Source organism: Neolamprologus multifasciatus, chromosome 7 (genome assembly GCF_963576455.1).
Source record: "Neolamprologus multifasciatus chromosome 7, fNeoMul1.2, whole genome shotgun sequence".
Lineage (NCBI taxonomy): Eukaryota > Metazoa > Chordata > Actinopteri > Cichliformes > Cichlidae > Neolamprologus > Neolamprologus multifasciatus.
Genome location: NC_140445.1, coordinates 21,212,434 through 21,225,064, shown reverse-complemented (window position 1 = coordinate 21,225,064; position 12,631 = coordinate 21,212,434).

Here is a 12,631-nt window from a genome sequence, read left to right as displayed (position 1 = left end):
AGAAGGCCATCAGCTGAATCTTGAGCGTTACCCATCAAACAGCCATCCCCTGCTACATTAAATGTATTTAGATCTTTCAAAGTGCTCCCCCTTGAGTCCATCACTTCTTTAAATGACTTAAGAAGCAAAAAAAGGCAGGAGGGGGGAGAGGCCGGGGTGAACAGGAGAAAAGGGATCTTGGGGATTTACTGTGACAAAATGCCAGGGTCAGGCAGGATGTGTGGCAATAGTATTGATCAGCGAGGCATGCAACGCACACACGGCCTAAACCCTGGCCCTTAAATAGCAAATGAATCTCAATCCAATAGACTGAAGTGTCTGGTACAGGTTACACACACAGTAAGAGACGCATAAAACACACACACCCCACAAATATTTATGTACAAATACACTCTTGGTCTCACTGTCACACAGCGCACTAACCCGGCAACCTCGATCAATACCAGCAGACCATGATTTCCACATTATAGATTGGCTTTTTATTAATAAAAGAAAAGGTTCGGATCTGATGTTTGTGCTGTGGGTTTTGTCCTTAGGCAAGCTGCTGACATTGAAATGGTATTTTTAAATGCCATAATGAAACATAAAGGGGACAAAAGCAGAGTTTTTTTTTAAAGATGCAAAATGAGCAGGTTTTGACAACATTTTAATCTAACAATGCAAGAAGGGGTAAAACTGCTGTTTTCCCTTCATACTCTAAATCCACTAATTGAATAAAAGACCCGCGTGTGAGAAGCAGAATAGCATAACGAGATAATAACATGCACCCACAGGGGCAGGCGTTATAAACACACGCTGGTAAATTCGGAAGGATTCATTAATCGAACTCATCTACACACAAGTTTTCCTCATTTTTATTAATGACCTTACAAAAGCTTGAATTTCATGCAGCTTTCTTGAAAGCACATTCTTCTTTGGATGCTATTTGCATCTTTGCTTCACTGTGGCGTTCTGTACATGACAAATAAAAACAAATACAGAGGATTAAACACAGAAAACACATGTATGCGGTGTATGAAATCATTATTACAGTAAACACAGCCATGTTAAACGAGACTAAAAATATGTCATTCTACAAAACACACAACACTCTGATTGCATGCAGTTCTCGGCATTTCGAAATGGTATTTTTAAATCCCATAACAAAACGTATTTAACAAAATAAACCACATATCTAATCTTCACTTATGTTTCTCGGACGGTTTATCACAGCTGAGGTCATACCACATATTTCACATTACTTAGAGTATTAGAAATTATTGGTGTTTGACCTTTATGTTTTGGCCTCATATGTAAATGGGGCGCAAGGCAAAACTCTCCAAACAAAACCCTGCTTGGATTATTCCAATGCCAATGAAAAGCTCTCCTCTTTATTTAATGCCTCTGTCCACTTTGCATTTCCGAGATCTTGATGCTGACACACATTCACCCTCGACCCTGTAAAGTATGCGCAGGCAGGGCGCAAACAAACATACGGCGTTGCTAATAATCACTCCTTCTTCTAATCCTAAACCTCATCCACACGTCCACATGCGTGCAGACACACACACACACACACACATCCCGCTCTCCAACAAACAAAAAACCCTTTTACGTAATGAAATTACACAGAGCCATACGTTACATCGTAGGCGAGAGTTATGGGTACGTTTTACATAAAATTCACATCTGGGGTTTTGTCCGGGATGCATGTGTGCATACGGATTTACATTTTAGAGGGTATTAAATAAATGAGCAGTGTGCAGTAAAGAACGGGTGGGGAAAAAAGGAGAAGGGGAAAAAAATTAAAAAGCAACCCAATTTCCAGTTTTATCATCTCAAATCCAGACAGCCATAAATAACATGAACACACGCACACTTTCTCTTTTAAAGACTTACACACCAACACAGAAACACACACACACACACGTGCACGAGGAAAGAAATCAAAGACACATCTGTCTGGCGTGTGTTGACTGTCTCCTTAATGACATGCATTTGTATTTTTTAGCCAAAATTATTTGCACATTTTTTGGCCCACAGGAGTTGAACTAAAATTAAAGAAATATTTAAAAGACTTTAAATTTGAAGACCTCACCAGCTGTAACTATTACACTTTCCACACTAGCCTCTCCATCCATCCAGGGGCATGATCACCAGGGGGGCACAGCCCAGGCCCTTCTTAATCCAACATGGCTCGCCAGATTCCAACAAGTAAATCTCATATTTCTAAACACAGGATTATGCTTTTTCTTTTATTACTGCTGAAGCTGAAGGAGAGTTTTGGGTTAGGGGGGTGAGGCCGAACTGATGGGATTACCAGAAAAGCCAGCGGACTTAAATTTGGAAGGGAGGGAATAGTAATAACAATAATAAAAAAATATATATATACGCGTTCATTAAGATGATGACTGTATGAAAAATCTGAACAAAAGAAAGATCAAAAATAGTGATGGAAGGTAAAAGTAGGTCTGGCACAATAATAATCCAAAGATAAGCTCAAAAGCAGTTCAGCGGCGACACAGAAGACAGCACCCACCAATGATTACACACACAGAGAGTGCAGATTTTGCACACACACATGTCGTGTGTGTGTCTCTAGCACTGGACTGTACATATCAGCTGAACCAAAGGAGGAAGGGGGAAGAATCCGACAAGTACACAAACACGGGCGCCCAGTTAAACCACTGTTCCAGATAACCTTGTCAATGTGCAACCCTCTGCAATTGCTCCATGCGTATATTTTCCCCATGTTCACACCTTTATGGGTATAATAACAGCACCGTGCATCGCAGTTACCATGTTAAGAACAGCAACAAGGGGACAGAGAGGGAGATAGACTGCAAAGATCGAGGGTTGCGGGCGGGGAAGGAGATAAAAATGACCTTGCTGGGAATAACAACAGCAGCCCTTAAGGTGGTGTACTTAAGCCCTTAAGGTGGTGACGCACGTCCCACAAACGGGAGGGTGTCAGGCTCCCGTTTGTGGAGCCTGACACCCCTTCCAGCCCTCATATCCAGGTAGTGGAGATGTTAGGCCAGGACTTATCGATCAGACTATAAATTATCCATGCATCACCTCTCCTCTCCTCATTGCGTGTCTCACAAGCCTTCCGAGGCCTTATAGAGAGAAAAAGAGAGGGGAGGGATGGGGAGTCAAGCGAGGAGGGAGAGAGAGTCTCCTGCAAATTGTTAATTAAATACGAATCAATCCTCTGCCATTTATCAGGACGCACGTCCACTTCACCTTTAAGAGGGGGGCAGAGGAAAGTGTGGGAGGGTGGAGGGATAAGGAAAATCAATAAGGCAGACTGAGGGGAGGGATAAGTGTTTAATCCAACAATCAAACTATATCATGGCCATTATAGAGAGACAACTGGACATTATGGGGTGAACAGGGTGGGTTTGCAATCTTTCAACATCTTTTAGCCTACTACGTTATGCTGGGCTGGGGCAGATAAAAGTACTTACAGTACATTTAGGCTTAAATGTTGTATTTTCATAAAACACTTTTTAAAGTTTATAGGCTAAAATCTCCAACCTAAACTTCTGAGCACATACCGAAAAAAAGATTACAAGGCTTAGACCCAATAGTAAAGGACATGCTTGATGCAAGGCCTGAAATTGGTGGAAGGAGCCACCAGTCACATAATCACAGGTTCATCTTAGACGTAATGAATGCCAGATAACTGAGTTTATGATCATGCAGATTTACTGCAGAGAAATTTCATTAGGTAATTGTTAAAAAAGCACTATTACTAATACATGTATATGAATACAAGCACTACTATTAGTGTGCATTCCTTCAGAACACGATCAGGGAGTGAAAACAGATGAAACATAGGGATCTACCCGCTGTGGCGACCCCTTGTGGCAAGGAAGAGAAGCTTTAGCTTAAATTTTTAATGAGCACTAAAACACTGTGATTTTTACTTTCCATAATAATTAAATAATTAAATCTGATAAAAAAAAAAAATCATTTAAGGGTTTAAATACATACCCTAAAAGAATTACAGTAAACATATACACAGGTGTATGACTGTGTGTGTTTCGCTAAATAAGCACATAAGTGTAACTTACTGCGGAATTTGCGTCTGTGTTTGTATGTGCCATGTGCCCAGTGATGTGTTAATTACACACTGATCGTAAATCTGTACAGACTTTGAATACCAAGGCATCTAAACCCCCACAATCTGGAGAAGAGTGCTAAAGTTAGCAGAGGCAGGAAAACATCCCTGATAGGGTTAGCACATTTACATCAACTAAATGTTTTAACACAGTAGGTCATTCTGTAGTTTAAAAAACAGCCAAGCAGACAAAAAGAATGTTATCAGTTTTTCTGCTTCTCTGTTCTGCCCCTTACACAGATGCTTATATCACTTTTGTCCAGGGAATGTGATGTAATGCTTATCCTTTGACGTAACAGCTAACATTAGCATGCTAACGCCCCAAAACTAAAAGCTATGTAGGCGCAAAATACTGAAATATCAACATGCTCTTTCTGTATGTCTTCAGTTTACATTTGATTAGGCTTTGTTAGCCTTTCTAACCTTTTGTCATACTTACATGTTTGACTGGCACAAAGCTATTTTCTTAAGTACCGCTAAACCATAGTCAGCTTTTGCTTCTCCTCTCCTAAGAACCCTGGGAGCTTAATAGTCATCCAACATCTGTCTGGAGCCCAGGGAAAGGCAGAGGCCCAGATGTCAGAGAGATTGGTCTTATGGGAGTAGGCTTCTTGGCCCCTTCACTAGGCAGCCGAGTTAGTGAACTAGGATTAGAGTTATCTTGGAGCCAAAGATAGATGAACTCTAACCTCAGATTTAGGGTATATAAATATAAGTAAACCTCAGCTGTTCTGTGATTCTTTACGTCACTGGATTTAAAAAAAAAAAAAATGATATACATATGTTTTGTCTTTTTCTGATTTTCACAAATAAACTCTGTTTTCATGGTTTTCAGTGATTCATTACTGAAGGTAAGATGACCAAAAACGGATTTATATCATTCCTAATATGGTGTCTTTCTCTCAAAAGATTTTAGAATAAATTCTTTAAAACAATTTAGAAACTACTACTTTTAAAGCATGTTTTAGTGTGAAGCTTGTATCTCCCAATATCTGTCTGTCTTTTCCCTGTTTTTCCCCGGGTGGGTGGCAGAGCTCGTCCCAGGCAGCTGGATTGTCCTCTATTAGTGCTGCTTCTGTTCCGCCGCCGTAATCCTCTCCACCGAAGCCTCGCCTCACTCCTAATCTGAGCCACAATCTCTCCTGCAGATGGTTCTCTCCTTAAGCACAGAAAAAGAAGTAAGCTCATCCCTATCTCTCCGGTTATTCCCCCGTTATCGCTCGACTCCGTCATCCCTTTCTCCCAACATTACACTCTCATTCCTCATCCTGAACACTTTATTTATTTTTTTACTAAATAACTACCAAGTTTAGAGCACTCTCAAACATTGCCCACCATCTGTTGGAATGTTTTGATTTGTTTTTACCATTTTTTTGAATCCTTAAGAAATAAAAAATAAAGTCTTGTCCACACAGTATGTTGATATAGATTACATATAATTAAATTTCAACCCATACTTTACTGACTACCTCTTGTCATTATTATTTTTTTTTATCTTTATTCAAAAATGTCACATTTGCAAACCACCTAAAGCAATTGCTTTAAGTCATATTTTAAGAAGTTTGTATTCAAGAATTCTGTATAGCATTGCTTTCCCAAACTCTGTGGTTCTTTTACCAACTCAATTAGAGAGTAATCTCTGTCTCTCTGGAGGACTTTTACTTTTTCTTTCATTCCCTCCCAGGAGCTGGAGCAATAGCTCACAACTGATAGCCCACTCTGATCGGTTGGTCTTAATGCTGAGCCAGGAGGGGCACAGCAAAAGAAAGGGATAAAGGATGAGAGGTGTTGAACAATAAACTGAGGCAGGGTTTCTATGGCAACAAGGAAATGAAGGCCAGGTATGCAATGTGAGTGGAAAGCCGGGAAGCCAGGCCTGTGATCAGGTGCTGTCAGAATACTTGGAAACGAGGAGTGAAGCTCGGGGTGTTAGAAATGGATTGCGGGGCATGATTCACTGCAGAGGGAGAAGCCCAGAAGAACGAGAGAGAGAGAGACCAAAGAGGGTGGGGTGTGTGGCTGGGGGTGGGGTGGGCTTGGAGTGGAGTGGAGATGAGAGTTGCGGCACCATTTTTCACAGCAGACAAAAACATTTGCTGGGATATCAATTTGAAGCTGCAAAGCAGTCTTCCCCTCCTGCCCTGCCATCCATCATCTTTTCGTGCTAACCACCACTTGGGCACTCCACCCCACCTATACGCCGCCCCCCACCCACACACATGCACCCTTAAACAGCCTTACCCTCCATCTACCAACAGAACACATTTCAGCACACTTTCTGCAAATTCAAGCAGTTGCACAAAACATACATGTAGGAGCTTGGGGTGCATTTATGTGCAATACGCATAAAAGTGTGACCCATAGATGCTGCATGAAAAGAAAATGCAAACTAGAGTAAAAACACAGCACCTTGCTGTAGCTGGGGCTGAAAAGGCGGAGCTGGGCGGCTGCTACAGCGGCCGTCTCTCCTAGTCTTCTCCCATTAACACCAGTAGGGGAGACCCCACCCTCTGGCTGCCCCCTTATTGGCACCTTTGCCTGCACCCCATCACTCATCTCCCAGCCATCATCCATCACCCATTGCGATCAATAGGAGGCCACGCATTCATCAGTCCCTGGGTGCTGATGGGAAAGAGGAGAGTCGGCGGGGGGAGGGGGAGGGGGTGCAGTGAGAGAGCACATGGCATAAAGGAGAGGCGAGAATACACGAAAGTGAGGAAAAACTGAGGTAAAAAATGAGAAATAAAAGAGGAGGAGGAGGAGTCACGTAGGAGAAAATTTGAGAAAAGACAGGGGCAGACTGTTATAGCACCGAGACAGCAACAGAATTCTGAGGCATCAACAGGAAAGACATGAACATGGTTGGGTGAATAAGATCTAAAAATATAGAGCCACGCTGAAACGTACAAATAAAAACGGTCTCTTGAGAAAAGATGAGAGTCAACAATGCAGCAGTGAAGGTTTGTTTAATATGGCACAGTCACATTTTCAGGTGGCAGTAATGAAGGCATCATAATGATGAGTGGCAGTCTTTGCTCTGTGAAGACTGCAGGAAAAAAATGAAAAAGATCATCTGGGGCAAAGGCAGAAATATAACTTTAATTATGGGAAAGCAAGCACACAAACGTAAGCACACACTCATATGCAGAGCGGAGATGATGGTGCAATGTCACTGTCAGTCATTCGGCGGTTGTCACTTTCCGGCAAGGCTCTGCACTTTGTGCTGACAGCCCATAAGTTGTGCCGGCACACATGTTGGCTCAGCGGTCCCCACCCCTTCACCTCGGCTGAAGGTGGACCGGAATAGATCGCACTTTAAGATGATGGATGCTCCCTCTGCCCAGAAAGGTTAGGGACGGGGCAATAAGTTACTGAGCACCGCATTCAGGGCGAGTCGTAGATGTGGCCAACAAATATACAGTAATTCTGATTGCTTGACAGCTGGGACACGAGCTTGTGTGAATGCTGAACCACAGCATGGCATACTTATAAAATAAGTATAAAATGTTAAAAGGAGGTTTCATTTTGCAATTCCCCGTGAGGATTCATTGATTGTATATTTCATTAGGCCTCTTTTTTTTAAGTTTGCTGCGTGAAGTAATTTTGGATGTCTGTTGGCATTTACTTATTATTTATTTGCAAATACAAATCAAACACTGCATAAGAAAAATACCAAGACGTCTCAAACCAGAGCAGACACTTTAGCTTCAATGCCAGGTGAGAGAATATGCATATACCAACCACTACTTCTGCTCCATTTAGTCTTTAACATGGAAACCCAGCAGGGGTCAGGGAGAGTTGTGGGTTAGGTGACATGTCCAGAAGAAACGCCTCGGCCACCAACCACCTGAAGACATTTAGTCCCCAGGTCCCCTCTGTGTGTGTGTGTGTGTGTGTGTGTGTGTGTGTGTGTGTGTGTGTGTGTGTGTGTGTGTGCGTGTGCATGCGTCGAATGTCACTCTCAGGTTTCGATCCCTAGGTCCCCATCTGCCGGATGCTCTCATTATTCAGGAGAGGCTAAACGCTCTTTGTACCAAGCTGACTGAGACAAAACCCCACCTGGGTAGGATAAGTCACAACAAGCTCTGAAGTGCACTATAGTTGCATGAAAACATACAAGGAGAAAGACCTAATTGTCATGTTGGTAAACAGCTCTGAAAATGTGGCTTCTGGAGGCAAAAAATGTGTAGCTCTAACCTTTAATCACAGAAAAAGAGCTGGAGTCTGAGAGTTTTTTTAAGTTGTCTACGCTCAGGAAACTAAAAGTACACGCTGATAAAATAATAAAATGAGAAAATTGATGTTCTTTTCATATTACAATATCTTAATTAGAACAAAACAGTCCAAACAACAGCATACTATTTTAAAACTTAAACTAGAAAAGAGAAAGCAGTTTTCACAAGACTTGATCCAGTCCTGCGAAAAATAGCGAAAAGAAAATCAAATGAATTAAGAAGGTACGTAGCAGCAAGAAGCTGTGAATCAAATGCACTTGATTAATAGATCATCAGCAAGTGTGAGCGCCTCTATAGAAGCAGACGTTTTGGCAGTTTGCTGGCTGTAGTATATGTTAACACAATGCCAAAGTCTTCTAACGAGTGGTCATCCCAGCAAGGTCAGACTGTGTAATGCTCAGAGAAACTGCAAAAAACCCAAACAGCTACATCTCACACTCTCCAGGCCTCAGTTAGCATAACAAATGCTAAAGTTCATGACAGAACAATTAGAAAAAGACTGATAAAGCGTGGTTTGTTTAGAAGCGGTGCCGGGATAAATTTTCTTCACTGTAAAAAGAACATGGCAGCAGAGCTTAGGTTTGCAATGTTACATCTGAACAAACCACAAGACTTCTGGAACAATTTCATTCAGACAGACAAGACCAAAGCAGAAATGCTTGGCCATTATCCACAGCACCGTGTTTGATGGAAACCAAACACCGCACATCAGCACAAAATCTCATAATAAATGCCAAGCACGGTGGTGGAGGGGTGATGCTTTGGGCTTGTTTTACAGCCATGTGACCTGGGTCACTTGCAGTCAATGAGTCAACCATTAACTTCTCTGTATACCAGAGTATTGTACAGTCAAACGTGGCCATCTGTCCAGCAGCTAAAGCTTGGTCCAAATTGGACCATGCAACAGAACAATGAACCCAAGAGCAACTGCAAATCTACAACAGAGTAGTGTAAAAAGAATCCAGGTGTGGCAAGTCCAAATTTCAGCCTCAATAAAATGCTGTTGAGGGCCCTTAAGAGTGCTGTGCATAAATAAAACCTGCAAACTTCAGTGAACTTCACAATATAAAGTATTTTGAGGTGACTGCAATTGTGATTTGACACTATATGAATAAATATGAATTGAACTGAAGCAACATTGTTAAGAAGGGTGCTCCTGAGAGACTGTCATACAGAAATTAATTACTTCAAGTTAGGCTGAGGGTGGTTCTACAAGCTATTATAGCATCTTAGCACAGTTTTTGGATGCAACAAGTGGGTATTTTCTAGGATAAATAACTAAAACCTAATTGCATGCAAGCAGTTACAGACCTAATTAGCTATGAACAATGTGATTTAGAAGCCAAAGACCAAGAGATTTTCCCAAAAGAGTGGGTGAAGATTTTGGATGAAGGAGTACCGTGACAGAATTACCAAGGTGTACTCATAATTTATAGGCTTAAAGGGCTTCAAAAAAATGAACCAACCCGAAAACCTCAACATTTAAATTCTTCGTCTTTTTTTTATTACAACATATGGAGTATATCCCACCTTTCACTAAAGTCTTCGAGCCCCTAATAATCAGCATTGGATTTGTTTTAGCATATGAGGTTGCTGTGTGGCTTAAATGAAGTCTAGTCCAATACTGGATACAACTGGCTATCAACAGCTTAGCAAATTAACAAATTAACATGGAAGATGATGACTTCTCCGACTTCCTACTTTTAGTTTCAGCTGCTTCTGCGTGGGCCAAACAATTCAGAGGCTTAACCAAATCAAACAGGACGTCACATATGCTGTCAGACTGAGACAATCAGAAGATACTGAGAGCTGTGCAGGAGTCAGCTGCAAGATGAGTCAGGCTGCTGGGTGTACTGCTGGAGTCGTGCATGGACTGTTTGGTTTGGCTGCTCATGCTGTCCAGTTTAGTTTTCCATGATGGTGAGTGGCTATGGGCCTTTTTATAAAATTATAAAAAAGTTCAAAAATGTCCTAAAAGAGTGGTATACAGGAAACACAGAATTTGAAAGATGTAATAAAGGTTCAGTGTGAATTCACTGCAATTCAAACCACTGTCATCCACAATCAGGCCTAAATTTATTTACTAATAAATCATGTAGTTAAAAGCTGCTGTCAAGTGGAAATTCTCACAAATAAATGCTGCCTATTTTCCTCTTCTAAGCTTGCATAACCACAAAATTCCACTTTACCTGCCTCGTCTTTTTTCCTCCTCCTCTTCCTCCCGATGATGTTTACCGCAGGCACTTTACAGGCTATGTGTTTCTCTCCCCTAAATATTTTATTTTGAGCACATTCATTGTCTTTCGTTCACATGTACACACCTACACACATGCACATTGCATGACCAAAGAGAGCGCACGTGCACATGCGAAGACACATACTTGTGTGTGCGCACTTGCACGTGTATCTTGCATGTATGTGTTCCTGTGTAAATGGAGACCAGTTACAGATAATAGATGTCTGTGTTTAATATTGGAGGAGTTTGAGGTAACCGCAAACCTGCAAACCTGGGGTCACCGTGTGTGAGGCTGGACACCTGATCTGCAGCGCTGCTGAACAGCTATTGTAAAAACAGCAGACTTGTTGACTGATATCCTTAACCTGATTTTTGTTTCATTTATACTTTTTATGTCTGTGTGTGTTTTATTACCAGTGAGTACTGCTTTTACTATGTGTCAGAATTTATTCCTTAGCATAATGTAAGGAATAAGATGCAACGCTGTACCCGTCTTTCAATAAATGGCATACACGTTTGCGGGAATCCCATAAACACCAACTGACTTTATGAGTCAGCAACTAAAGAAATATGAGGTGCTGCTTACATCTGGAGCAAAAGATGGAGATGAGTGGGAGGTGTGGACAGCTAAGAAGAAAATAAGCAGTTCCAGCCAGGTGGCGGGATTAGTATACACATATAGTATAAACATCTATATTAACAAGCAGCTGCAGCATTTGATTTTTAATGCTAAACCTATAAGAACGTAAAGGTGCCATAGTCCATACTTGCATGCATGTTTTTTATCTCACTAGATTTGTTTTATGTTCATGTAGTTTGTACTCTAAACCTATATTATAAGCCTAACTCCAAACAGGAAACTGATTTTTAATAGTCAGTGAACCAGATATTTAAGAATGGGTGTAGACAACATGTAGATCAGACTTTGCAGTATTAGGTTGAGGTTAGCTTTGGGTTAGGTCACCTGGTTTCATGACCCTTAACTTTTTGACCCTGGCATCATGTCACTGGGAAAAAGGTGGAGGTATTTCTTTCTGATAGCCCAGGCTTTCTGGGTTTGGCCAGTTAAAGGAAGAGTGGTATCTGAGCTGGGGTACTTTTGTACTTGCTGTATCATTAATGGGCCGCAGATAAAGATACGCAGGACTCCTGGCACTTTGTTACAGGTTAGGAGACGGGCTTAGAAAACTGATGCGTTTATCTTGTCCTTTCTATCTAGGCTTAGTTTTGGTCCAATTCACATGTGGGCCTGGCAGTAACCGATACATCGATGAAGACGGTTAGAGATAGTTGTATGTTTTTTTTGTTTTTTAAACCTATCTTAGAAAGCTCACACATAAAATATAATATTTCTTACTTACTGAGCCTGGTTTCAAAAATCCAGCACAAACACGCCATTTCAATGTCACATCTCATGCACTCATATTTTTTCCACTGTGAAATGATTTGCGGCATAAATCTTCTTGCATTAAAATGTTTACACGAGCTGGTCAAGAGGCTTGACAAGGCAGCACAGTCCAAACGTAAATCAGCATAAGTGATCGGATAGATTTTTCTGCAGTAATGTATCGTAGCCTTGGCATGCACAATAACTCAAGCCAAGGGAGAAGGAGCAAGTGTATCCAGCACCCAGCCCTCTGTTTGCCAAGCCAATGTGGTTTGGTCATCAAATCGACAATGTGATTGACCCATCAATTGACCCCGATGACCTTTCAGGCCAATCAAGCTAATGGTGGCTAGTGGTCCGAGCATTACTTTACTAGTTTCCTTTCACTTGAACCATATATTTGTGAGTCTGTTTACACAAAAACATGCAAACACAGGCTGACATCCAGTCAGATCACACATCCTGGGTTTCTAACCCATCTCAGTTTGTCTGTATCGACACATCCTTAACTCAGGGGCTCTCGTTAGTGCTGACCTTTTTCTGTTTGCAAGCCTGTTAAAATCAAGAAGCCTTATGGCAGTTTGCTTTATGGCCAAAGACTGTTCCTCTGATTTGAAATCATAATGTTTTTTGGTCTTTTTAAGAATTCTCAGGCATATGGGTGTTTG